This window comes from Vombatus ursinus, unplaced genomic scaffold, assembly GCF_900497805.2.
Source record: "Vombatus ursinus unplaced genomic scaffold, bare-nosed wombat genome assembly UNPS02014805.1, whole genome shotgun sequence".
NCBI classification, from domain to species: Eukaryota; Metazoa; Chordata; class Mammalia; order Diprotodontia; family Vombatidae; genus Vombatus; species Vombatus ursinus.
The window spans coordinates 9,959,129-9,972,339 of NW_020954583.1; positions in this window are offsets into that span (position 1 = coordinate 9,959,129).

The following is a 13,211-nucleotide window of genomic DNA, read 5'->3' on the forward strand; positions in this document are numbered from 1 at the left end:
GAAAGGAGGGAGTCAAGGAGACTAAGCAGGATATGAATAGAATAAATTGTAGGAGCAAATTTGTATACATGTCAATCAATCATCATAAATATTATACATATGAAAGAAAATTTTCTTTCTTTATTAAAAAAGTTTACCTTTCTGTTGTATTTTCTTTTTTAAATTTATTTATTTTTAGTTTTCAACATTCACTTCCACAAGATTTTGAATTCTAAATTTTCACTCAATCTCGCCCCTCCCCCCACCCCAAGATGGAAAGCATTCTGAATACCTCTTCCCCTAGTCTGCCCTCCCTTCTGTCTCTCCCTCCCCCCCTTCTCTTATCCCCTTCCCCTTCTATTTTCCTGTAGGGCAGGATAGATTTCTGTACCCCATTTCTTATATTTCTTATTTCCCAGTTGCGTGTGAAAACATTTTTTTAAACATTTGTTTTTAAAACTTTGGATTCCAAATTTTCTCCCTTCCTCCCTCCCATTCCACCATCATTGAAAAGGCAAGCAACTCAATAGACATACATGTGCAGTTATGTAAAACACTTCCATAGCAGTCATGTTGTGAAAAACTAACTCTATTTCCCTTAATTCTTTTCTGCTCCCCATTTATTCTGTTCTTTCTTTTGACTATGTCCCTCCTCGGAAGTGTTTGTTTCTGATTACCCCCTTTCCCAATCTGCCCTCCTCTCTATCATCCCCCTACTCTCTTGTCCCCTTCCCCCAATGTATTTTCCTGTAGGGTAACATAGATTTCCATACCCAATTGAGTGTGTATGTTATTCCCTCTTTAAACCAAATCTGATGAGAATAAGATTAACTCATTCTCTCTCACCTTTCCCCATTTCCCTTCCACTGTAAGAACCTTTTCTTTTCTGTTTTTTTTTTGGTAAGATAATTTACCCTGCTCTACCTCTCTCTTTCTCTGTCTCCCAGTATAATCCTCTCTCACCACTTAATTTTATTCCCCATATCTCACTGTTTCATCTTCAACTCACCCTGTGCCATCCATCCATCCATCTATCTATCTATCTACCTATAAATCTATATCTATATCTATATCCATACACACATACATATTTTTTCCCTCCAACCACCTTAATATTGAGAAAGGTCTCATGAGTTACAAATACATCTATCCATGCAGGAATGTAAACAGTTCAACCTTAATAAGACCCTTATGATTTCTCTTTCCTGTTTACCTCTTCATGTTTCACATGAGTCTTGTATTTGAAAGTCAAATTTTCTATTCAGCTCTGCTCTTATCATCAAGAATGCTTGAAAGTCCTGTATTTCACTGAATGACCATGTTTTTCCTTGAAGGATTATACTCAGTTTTGCGGGGTAGGTGATCCTTGGTTGTAATCCTATCTCCTTTGCCCTCCAGAATATCATATTACAAGGCCTCTAGTCCCTTAATGTAGAAGCTGCTAAATCTTGTGTTATTCTGATTGTGTTTCCAAAATACTTGAATTGTTTCTTTCTGGCTGCTTGTAATATTTTCTCCTTGACCTGGGAACTCTGGAATTTGACTACAATATTCCTAGGACTTTTCCTTTGGGGATCTCTTTCAGGAGGAGACCGGTGGATTCTTTCAATTTCTATTTTGCCCTCTGGTTCTAAAATATCAGGGCAGTTTTCCTTCATAATTGCTTCAAAGATGATGTCTAGGCTCTTTTTTTGATCATGGCTTTCAGATAGTCCACTAATTTTTAAGTTCTCTATCCTGGATCTATTTTCCAGGTCAGTTGTTTTTCCAACGAGATATTTCACATTGTTTTCTAATTTTTCATTCTTTTGGATTTGTTTTACAATGCTTTGATTTCTCATAAAGCTATTAGCTTCCAATTGCTCTATTCTAATTTTTAAGGATGCATTTTCTTCACTAAGCTTTTGGACTTCCTTTTCCATTTGGCCAATTTTGCTTTTTAGAGCATTCTTCTCCTCATTGGCTTTTTGGACCTCTTTTGCATTTGGGTTAGGCTATTTTTTAAGGTGTTATTTTCTTCAGTATTTTTTGATTCTCATTTAGCAAGTTGTTGACTTGTTTTTCATGATTTTCTTGCATCACTCTCATTTCTCATCCCAGTTTTTCCTCTACTTCTTTTATTTGCTTCTCAAAGTCCTTTTTGAGCTCTTCCAATGCCTGGGACTGATTCATATTTTTCTTGGAGGCTTTTGGATTACAATCTTCTGATTGTGTGTTTTGATCTTCTTTGTTACCAAAGAAAGATTCTATGGTCTGATTCTTTTTGCAAGGTTTGCTCATGATCCCAGACAATTACTTGAGTTATAAATGCTTTGTTAAGGTAGGGGTCTGCTTCCAGTGTGGAGAATGTACTGTCTCAAGCTTCAGGTGTTTTGTGCAGCTGTTTTCAGAGATACTTCTAGGGACCTAAAATTTTCAGTTATTCCAAGGTGCTATGATCAAGGGTGAGGTGTTTACTCCTTTCCTGCTCTGTGCTCTGGTCTATGAGTGACCACAAGCACATGTTTCTGTCTTGAAACTATGAGGAGGATTTCCTCTCCACTGCCACTACAAGTTCCACCATGCTGGCGCTCCTCCTCATCCCAGGACCACCGCCCAGAACTGTGACCCAGATCCAAGCATGGGCAAAGCAAGAGAATCCTACACCAGCAAAGAGATTCCTGCAATCCTCCTCTGATCAGCCACTTGATTCCCCCTCAGTCTGTGGGCTTGAAGCTCAGGAAGCAGCTGCTGCCCCAGGGTTGCACTAAGAAACTGGGGCTGGGACCTAGCTTCTCTCTTTCACCACAGAAACAGACTTTTCCCACTGATATTCTAAGTTGTCTTTGGTGATTCTTGGTTGTAATCCTATCTCCTTTGACCTCGGGAATATTATTTCCCAAGCCCTTCAGTCCCTTAATGTAGAAGCTGCTAAATCTTGTGTTATCCTGATTGTTTCCACAATACTTGAATTGTTTCTTTCTGGCTGCTTTGCTATATTTTCTCCTTGACCTGGGAACCCTGCAATTTGACTAAAATTTCCTAGGCATACAACTGAATCTGTGATTTAGTCCTCTGAGGCCTGCTCCAGGTTCGCTGTGGCCTGTGCGCCCATGCTGAACTGTGCTCCTCTTCCAGCCCGGCATGAAATACCTTTCTGATCAACCATCGAGGTTGTCTTGGGCTGGAAATTTATTTCACTCCGTCTTTTTGTGGGTTCTCCTGCTTTAGAATGTGTTTAGAGCCATTTTTTACAGATATTTGCAGGAGTTTGTGGGAGAACTCAAGCAAATCACTGCTTTCACTCTGCCAACTTGGCTCTGCCCTTTCTATTGTATTTTCAAGGAAACATTGGCAAAATGTTACATTACAAAGTCCAGGAACATGTATTAATTGTTGCTCGGGGATCAGATAACTACTATAGCTAATATATTTCACAAAAGGCCCAAACTGAATAGATTTCTTTTGTTTCTTTGTTTACTTCCCCTCCCCTTTTTGTGGTGACAATGAGTATCCTTCATTATTATCAGGTAATACTTGTGAGCATGCTTAAACAGAGTTTTATTTAAATTGAATCTTAATACTATGTTACTGTCTTCACATTAAATTCTTACTGGTTATTAAAAACATATTTCTGGAAGGTTATGAATGCTTTGCCAAATGCCAAATTTTTATATAATTGCTAATTCTCAGTAATTATAATTTTAACAGTCAATTGATATTGGCTTAATAAAAAAAAAACCCCTATATTTTATGATAGCTAAAATGTGTGTTTAGGAGAATTTTTAATTGTTTTTATGTGATAACATAAGAAGGATAGAGTAGAATCCAAATATTTGCATTTGATTAGCTTTGATTGTTCAGTCTTAATCTTTAAAATTTTCAGGGTACAACTTGACCTGAGTTGTTATGGTTTGTTAGATGATCACTTCTCTGTAACCAGTTTATCCAGTTTTTAATTCAATTTTATTCATCTTTCCACCATTCTTCTGGATTCTCATGTTAAAAAAATCTTAATATAATCTTGCCCTAGGTGATTTATTCCCTAAGGTTGACCCTTCCTCTTTATTCCAAATAGGCCCTCATCAACTCAGTTCTGAGTTACTGCAAGTTTCTTTGATACCATTCTTGACCCACTCTCATGCTAACAGCAAATTACAACTTCACTAATCATTTTTAATTAGTATTCTAATTATATGCTTACCTTATTTAAGAATCTATAATTTCCTTCCTATCATTCTACAACATAGTTTTTCAAACTATGGGAGACTTTAACCTCCCTTTCTACTAAATGTTCAGTCATTCCATCTTCTTTTTCAAGAAAATTATTAAATTATTTCATTTTTGTTTTCACCATTCATTTCCACAAGATTTTGAGTTCCAAATTTTCTCCCCATCTTATCCCTCCCCCAGCCCTAAGATGTTCTGAATACCCCTTCCCCTAATCTGCTTTCCCTTCTAACAACCCCCCCTTCTCTTATGCCCTTTCCCTTCTATTTTCCTGTAGAGCAGGATAGAATTCTATACCCCATTGCCTGTATATCTTATTTCCCAATTGCATGTGAAAACAATTTTTAACATTTGTTTTTTCAAAAAATATTTGGGATCTAAATTTTCTCCCTTCTTCCCTCCCCATCAACCCTCATTGAGAAAGCAAGCAACTCAATACAGGTTATACAAGTGTGGTCATTCAAAACACTTCTTTAGTAGTCATGTTGTGAAAAGCTAACTATATTTCCCTTCATCCTATCTTGCACTCCATTTATTCTATTCTCTCTTTTGACCCTGTCTCTCCTTAGAAGTGTTTGTCTCTGATTACCCCCTCCCCCAATCTGTCCTTCCCTCTATCATCCCCCTGCTCTCTTGTCCCCTTCCTCCCATATTTTCCTGTAGGGTAAGATAGATTTCCATACCCAATTGAGTGTGTATGTTATTCCCTCCTTAAGTCAAATCTTATGAGAATAAGATTCACTCATTCCCTTTCACCTTCCCCCACTTCCCCTCCACTGTAAAAGCCTTTTATTGACTGTATTATGTGAGATAATTTACCCCATTCTACCTTTCCTTCTCTCCTTCTCCCAGTATAATCCTTTGTTGCACTTTAATTTTATTCTCCAGATATCACCCCTTCATCTTCAACTCAACCTGTGCCCTATATCTATCTATCTATCTATCTATCTATCTATCTATCTATCTATCTATCTATCTATCTATCTATCTATGTATCATCTGTCTATCTATACATACATATAATTTTCCCCCTCCAATTACCTTAATACTGACAAACGTTTCATGAGTTAAAAAGATCATCTTTCCATGTAGGAATTTAAACAGTTTGACCTTAATAAGTCTCTTATGATTTCTCTTTCCTGTTTACCCTTCATGCTTCTCTTGAGTCTAGTATTTGAAAGTCAAATTTTCTTTTTTCTTTTTTATTAATTTATTTTGATTTATCAACAATCTATTCCACATACATTTGAGTTTCAAATTTTTCTCCCCCTTCCTCTCCACCACCCTCCCCAAGACAGCACACAATCTGATATAGGCTATACATATAAATTCCTATTAAACATATATTCACATTGATGATGTTGTAAGTAAAAATGAGAACCAATAGGAGGAACCACCAGAAAGAAGAAACAAAATTCAACAGAAGAGAAAAAAATAGCAATTCAACCTCCATAGCTCTTTCCTTGGATGTGAAGAGCAAATCATCATGAGGCCTTTGGAGATGTCTTAGATCCTTGTATTGCGGAGAAGGATTAAGTTTATCAATATTAATCATTGCACAATGCGGCTGTTACTGTGTACAATGTTATCCTGGTTCTGCTCTCTTCACTCAGCATCAGACCATACAAGTCTTTCCAGGTTTTTCTGAAGTCAGCCTGTTCATCATTTCTTATAGTACAATAGTATTCCATTACATTCATATACCACAACTTGCTCAGCAATTCCCCAATTGATGGGCATCCTCTCAATTTCCAATTCTTTGCCACCACAAAAAGAGCTGCTATGAAAATTTTTGTACATGTGCATCCTTTTCCCATTTGTGTGATCTCTTTGGGATACAGCCGTAGAAGTGCTATTGCTGGGTGAAAGGGTATACACAATTTTATAGCCCTTTGGTCATAGAGCCAAATTGCTTTCCAAAATGGTTGGATCATTTCACAACTCCACCAACAATGCATTAGTGTTGCAATTTTCCCACATCTTCTCCAACATTTATCATTTTCCTGTTTTGTCATGTTGGCCAATCTGATAGGTGTGATGTGGCACCTCAGAGTTGTTTTGATTTGCGTTTCTCTGATCAGTAGTGATATAGGGCATTTTTTCATATGACTATAGATGGCTTTAATTTCTTCATCTGAGAACTGCCTGTTCATGTCCTTTGACCATTTATCAATTAGGGAATGACTTGTATTCTTATAGATTTGATTTAATTCTCTATATATTTTAGAAATGAGGCCCTTATCAGAGAGACTATTTGTAAAAATTACTTGCCAATTTTCTACCTTTCTTCTAATCTTAGTTGCATTGGCTTTGTTTGTGAAATACTTTTCAATTTAATGTAATCAAAGTTATCCATTTTGATTTTCATAATGTTCATAATGTTTAGTCATGAATTCCTCTGTTCTCCATAGATCTGACAGGTAAACTACTCCTTGATCTCCCTGTTTACTTATAGTATCAGCCTTTATATCTAAATCATGAACTCATTTCGACTTTATTTTGGTATATGGTGTGAGCTTTTGGTCTATACCTAGTTTCTGCCATACTCTTTTCCAGTTTTCCCAGAAGTTTTTTTCAAAGAGTAGGTTTTTATCCCAAAAGCTAGGGTCTTTGGGTTTATCAAATAATAGATTACTATGTTCATTGACTGCTGTGTCTTGCATATTTACCCTATTCCACTGATCCACCACTCTATTTCTTAGCCAGTGCCAAGCAGTTTTGATGATTGCTGCTTTATAATACAATTTAAGATTTGGAATAGCTAGGCCACCTTCCCCTGCATTTCTTTTCATTAGTTCCCTTGATATTCTGGACCTTTCGTTCTTCCAAAAGAATCTTGTTATTATTTTTTCTAACTCTATAAAATAATTTTTGGCAGTTTGGTTGGTATACCACTGAACAAATATATTATCTTAGGTAGAATTGTCATTTTTATTATATTAACTTGGCCTACCCATGGGCAACTGATGTTTTTCTAATGAAAGTCAAATTTTCTATTCAGTTCTGATCTTCTCATCAAAAATGCTTGAAAGTCCTCTATCTCATAGAATGTCCATTTTTCCCACGAAGGATTATGCTCAGTTTTGCTGAGTAGGTGATTCTTGGTTGTAATCCTATCTCCTTTGACCTCAGGAATATTATTTCCCAAGCCCTTCAGTTCCTTAATGTGGAAGCTGCTAAATCTTGTGTTATCCTGATTGTTTCCACAATACTTGAATTGTTTCTTTCTGGCTGCTTGCAAAGAAAATCTCCTTGACCTGGGAACTCTGGAATTTGAAAGGAGTTTTCCTTTGGGGATCTCCTTCAGGAGGTGATCAGTGGATTCTTTCAATTTCTATTTTACCCTCTGGTTCTAGAATATCAGAGCAGCTTTCCTTGATAATTTCTTGAAAGATGATCTGTAGGTTCTTTTTTTGATCATGGCTTTCAGATAGTCCAATAATTTTAAAATTCTCTCTCCTGGATCTATTTTACAGGTCAGATTTTTTTTTCCAATGAGACATTACACATTGTCTTCTATTTTTTATTCATAATTTTGGTTTTGTTTTACAGTGTCTTGATTTCTCATAAAGTCACTAGCTTCTATTTACTCCATTTGAATATTTAATGAAGTATTTTCTTTAGAGAGCTTTTGGACTTCCTTTTCCATTTGTCCAATTATGCTTTTTAAGGCATTCTTCTCCTCATTGCCTTTTTTGGACCACATTTGTCAATTGGGCTAGTCTATTTTTAAAGGTATTATTCAAAGTTTTCTTCAGTATTTTTTTAGGTCTGCTTTAGCAGGCTGTTGACTTGTTTTTCATGATTTTATTGCATCACTCTCATTTCTTTTCCCAGTTTTTCCTCTACTTCTCTCATTTGCTTCTCAAAGCCATTTTTGAGCTCTTCCATGGCCTGGGACTGAGTCATATTTTTTCTTGGAGGCTTTGGATGCAGGAGCTTTGATTTTGTTGTCTTCTTCTGGTAACATGTTTTGATATTCTTTGCCACCAAAGTAAGATTCTATGGTCTGACTTTTTTTTGTGCTGTTTGCTCATTTCCCCAGCAAATTACTTGAGTTATAAACTCTTTGTTAAGGTAGGGGTCTCCTTCCAGTGTGAAGAATGTACTGTTCCAAGTTTTGTGGGTTTTGTGTAGCTGTTTTCAGAGATACTTCCAGGGACCTGCAAATTTTCAGTTATTTCAAGGTGGTATGACCAAGGGTGAGGTGTTTACTCCTTTACTGACCTGTTCTCTGGTCTATGAGTGACCACAAGCACTCTTTTCTGCCTTGGAACTGTGAGGAGGATTCCTTCTCCATTGCTTCCACAAGCTCCACCACCCCAGCACTCCTCCTCGCCCTGAACAGCAAAACAGATCTAAGGATGACAAACAAGAAAATCCTGCCTCAGTGCCAGCAAAGAGAACCCTGCAAGCCCCCTCTGATTAGCCACTCAATTCCCCCTCTGTCTTTATGCCTAGAGTCCTGGAAGCAACCACCAGGGCTGGGCTAGTACTGGTGCTGGACAAAGTTCCTCTCTCACCATGGTCAGACATACCTTTCCTACTGACCTTCCAAGTTGTTTTTGCTGTTTTGGAGTTGGGAAGTCTGGAAACTGCCACAGCTCCTCTTGATTCAACCCCCTTAGGACTGCTCCAGGTTCACTGAAGCTTGGTCTTTGCCTGCACAGCCTGTGTGGCCCATGCTGCACTGTTCTCCTCTCCCAGCCCAATAGGTTGTCTTGGGCTGGAAATTTGTTTCACTCTGTCTTTTTGTGTGCTCTGCTCTAGAATTTGATTGGAGCCATTTTTTTTTATTTGGAGGGGTTTGGGCCATGCCATTGATTCTTGAGGAATTAACCCTACTTTTCATCCAATGTAAAATTAGACTTCATCTCTCATCTTACAAACCTCTCTGGACTTTGATAGGCCAGCTTTGGCCTTATCTTCACAGATATCTCTAGCCATTTCAACACATCCACCCCTTTCAGATCCCTTTCATATATTACCTTCCTCCATTAAAATGTAAGCTCATAGAAAGTAGCTATGATGTTTTCATCTCCAGTATTTAGCACGCTACCTGGATCAGAGTAAGTACTTAAAAATAGATAGATAGATAGATAGATAGATAGATAGAGAAAGAGAGAGAGAGAGATAGAGAGATCTATAGATATCACATAAATATCTATTTTTATCTGTCTAGCTAGCTATCTACATTTCTTCATCTCCAACACTTTTTTCTTTCTTTCTGCACATACTATATTTCCTGCCATCTGTGCCCTGGATGGTGTTATTACCCCTATGAGTGATGCCTATCCCAGGAATACCTAACCTATCCTGCAAAACTTAACTTAATTCTTATCTCTTTTTTGAACTATTCATAAACTATTTTACCCCTATCTAAATTTTTCATAATCTGAGTTTCATTTATACTCATAGTCAAATATAGCCCATTTGTGTCTTTCTATGTAGGGGGCATAGTGACTTAGTGTAAAGTATTGATATACAAGAAGGGAGGGTATCTACATTCCCAAGTTTCTCTCCTAAACTTTACTTTGGAATTAAGTGGGCTTATTGGAAGAAGAAACAGGAAGTGTTGGCAAGCAGAGAGCTATGCAATGAACCAGAGAGAACTGCTATTACAAAAACAATATCAATAACAAAAACTCCTGAAGAGGTAAGTCAGCAAAAGCAAGTGTGATTATCTAAAATTTATAACTTACATTTAAAACTCTTTAAAACCTGGCACCTTCCTGCCTTTCTATTCTTTTTAAAATTCATTGTTCATCATGAACTCAGTGATTCAACTAAACTATCTGTATGTTGTTATTCATTCACAATGTACTATCTCTCCTCTCCCTTCCTTTACATTGCTGTCCTTCATGTCTAGAATGCTCTCCCTCCTTACCTAAGTTTCTCAGGATGTTTCTCAGAATCAAGATTCAATTTAAAATCCACCTTCTGCTGGAGGCCTTTCCCAGTCCTCTTCTACCTTCTATCTACCCTATATATATCCTGTGTGTACCTATTTATAGATATGTTATCTCCAACCTGACAATGTAAGTTCCTTGAGGTCAGGGTTTACTTCTGTCTTTCTTTGTATACTAGTACAATGACCACCAAATTATAAATAAGAAAACAAGAAAGGAAAAAGGGAAGGAGAATAAGGAAGGAAGGAAGAAGAGAGAGAGAGAGAGAGAGAGAGAGAGAGAGAGAGAGAGAGAGAGAAGGAAAGAAGGAAGGAAACAAATAAATAAAAAAGAAAGAGAAGTGAAGAGAAGAGAAGCAAAAAGAAAGAATACATTGTTTACTATCTGCTAGGTGACTCAGTGCTAGACAGCTGGACCTGGAGTCAGGAAGACCTAAGTTCAAAGATGGCCTCAGAAACTTACTAGCTGTGTGAACCTGGGTAAGTCACTTAACCTTTGTTTGCCTTAATCCTCTGAAAAAGTGTTGGCAAACAACTCCAGCATCTTTACCAAGAAAACTCCAAGCAGTCTGGTCCTTAAGGTCACAAAGAGTCAAACACAACATGCAAAGCACTGTGCCAAGCTCTAGGCAAACATGAAGAAAAGCAAGACAGTTCTTATTCTCAAGTTGTTTGTCCTTCATTTTTTGATGAGGGTCAATGACATCACTTGAATTGTATTTAAGTGAGGCAGCCTCACTCTGTCTTCCAGAATCTTCCAACTCCAGTGGCAAAACAACAAAACACAATGGTTGGCAGTGGTCCAGGATGCAGTGGGTGATTTTGGTGTCTTCAATGTATGACAAATACATTATACAAATACTAAATGCTCTGATGACCTGACAGTACACAGAAGTGCTTCACAGCATCTTCTTCAGCTGTTTTCATAGTCATTGGAACAAATTGTCTGTATCTTCCCATAGAATGTTCTTAGTTTCTATTTACAGGACTCACAGACCCAGAGAACCAAAATTTATAAGAGCTGGAAGGGCTTTAGAGATTCAACTTTCTCATTCCACAGATGAAGAAACTGAGGTACTAAGATGTGAAAGTCATGCTCACTCCCTCATAATATTTAACTGGATTTTTCAAAGATGTTAACTGATATTCATTCCTTTTAGCTTCTGATTGAGAAAAACCGTCCACCTATAACCCTTCCCCTACCACAAGGAAGTCATTGAATAATTCATAGCATGGCACTCTGAAAGAGGTTGAAACTTGTTTTGCTTTCATGTCATCATATATTGTACTTGTAGGAAATAGTTGCTCCCTGGTGCCTGAGAAACCAAGTCCAATCCTCCTTGGCATGACATTCAGGGTCTTCTATGTTTTTATTCCAGACTCTACTTTGGTCACAATGAATTACTAGGCTTAAAAAAAGTTTGTTTCATGTATGATCATTTTTATTATTTTTAAAAATTTTGCTTTCCTTAATGTTTGTTTTTTTTAATGTTTGTTTTCATTGATGGTTAACTAAGTTTAGAACAAATGAAACAACCTAAAAGAAACTATTTTTAGTGTTCATACTCTGGACCTGGGAAGCATTATAATGTAAAAACAAACACAAGACTCTCTAGAGACCAAATTAAATTCATTGTGATTTAAACAATTCACAAAAATGCAAACATGATGCTTTAAATCTGTTATAAACATAACCTCCTGTGCCCATCCTGAATGAATGCTGTGAGAACAGCAAAACTTGACTATCTATGGCTACTAATTAGACCCTTTATGCTGGTTATTTTTAAAATCAAGGTTCTATGTTACACATAAGTTGAGGTGTTTGCCAGTTTTACTGAACTATTTTTTTCTCTTTCTTTTTTTACTGTTTTTATTACAAAGGATGACTATAGGGGAAGGAATGCTATATCTGGAAACCAAGACAATGATAAAAACAGAAGATGTCAATAAAATGCTTCAAATATTAAAAAAAAATGGTATTGGCAAAATGGAAAAGTAGATACAAAAATTCACTGAAGAGAAGACCTCCATGAAAAATTAGAATTGGCAAAATGGAAAAGGAGGCCCAAAAGTCAACTGAAGAAAACAATTCCTTAAAAATTAGAATTAGATGCAAGCTTCTGGGATAAGAACTCACTATTTGACAAAATATTTGGTAAAATTGGAAAAGAGTATGGCAGAAACTAGGCAGATCAAAATCTTACACCATATTCCAAAATAAAGTCAAACTAGGTACATGATTTAGATATAAAGGCTGATACTATAAGCAAACAAGGAAAACAAGAAATAGTTTACCTGTCAGATGTATGGAGAATGGAAGAATTATGACCAAACAAGAAATGGAAAACATTATGAAATGCAAAATGGATAATTTTGATTACAATAAACTGATTTTTATTTTTGCACAAACAAAGCCAATTCACCCAAGATTAGGAGTGAAGCAGAAAACTGGGAAAGAATTTTTACAAACATTGTCTGATAAGGGTCTCATTTCTAAAATGTATAGAGAACTAAGTCAAGTTTATAAGAATACAAGATATTCCCCAATTGATAAGTGGTCAAAGGATATGAGTAAGCAGTTTACAGATGAAGAAATTAAAGCCATCTATAGTCATATGAAAAAATGCTCTAAATCACTATTGATTAGAGAAATGCAAATCAAAAAGACTCTGAGGTACCACATCATACCTATCAGATTGGCTAACATGACAAAACAGGAAAAAATAATACATGTTAGAGAAGATGTGGGAAAATTGGAATTGGAACACTAAACCAACCATTTTGGAGAGCAATTTGGCCCAAATTATGCCCAAAAGTCATTAAAAATGTGCATACCTCACAATCTAGTGCAGAAAGGTAGAAATATTAAATGCATCCTTTTCAGATAATGATGCAATAAAAACTCCATGTAATAAATGGAAAGATAGACTAAATTGGGCATGCAACTGAAAAAGCTGGAAAAGGAGGAGCCAAGACAGCAGAATGAAAGCAGTGACTTCCTTGAGCTCTCCTACAAACCACTCCAAATACTTGTAAAAATGGTTGTAATCAAATTCTAGAGCAGCAGGACCCACAAAAAGACAGAGTGAAACAAATTTGCAGCCCAAGACAATCT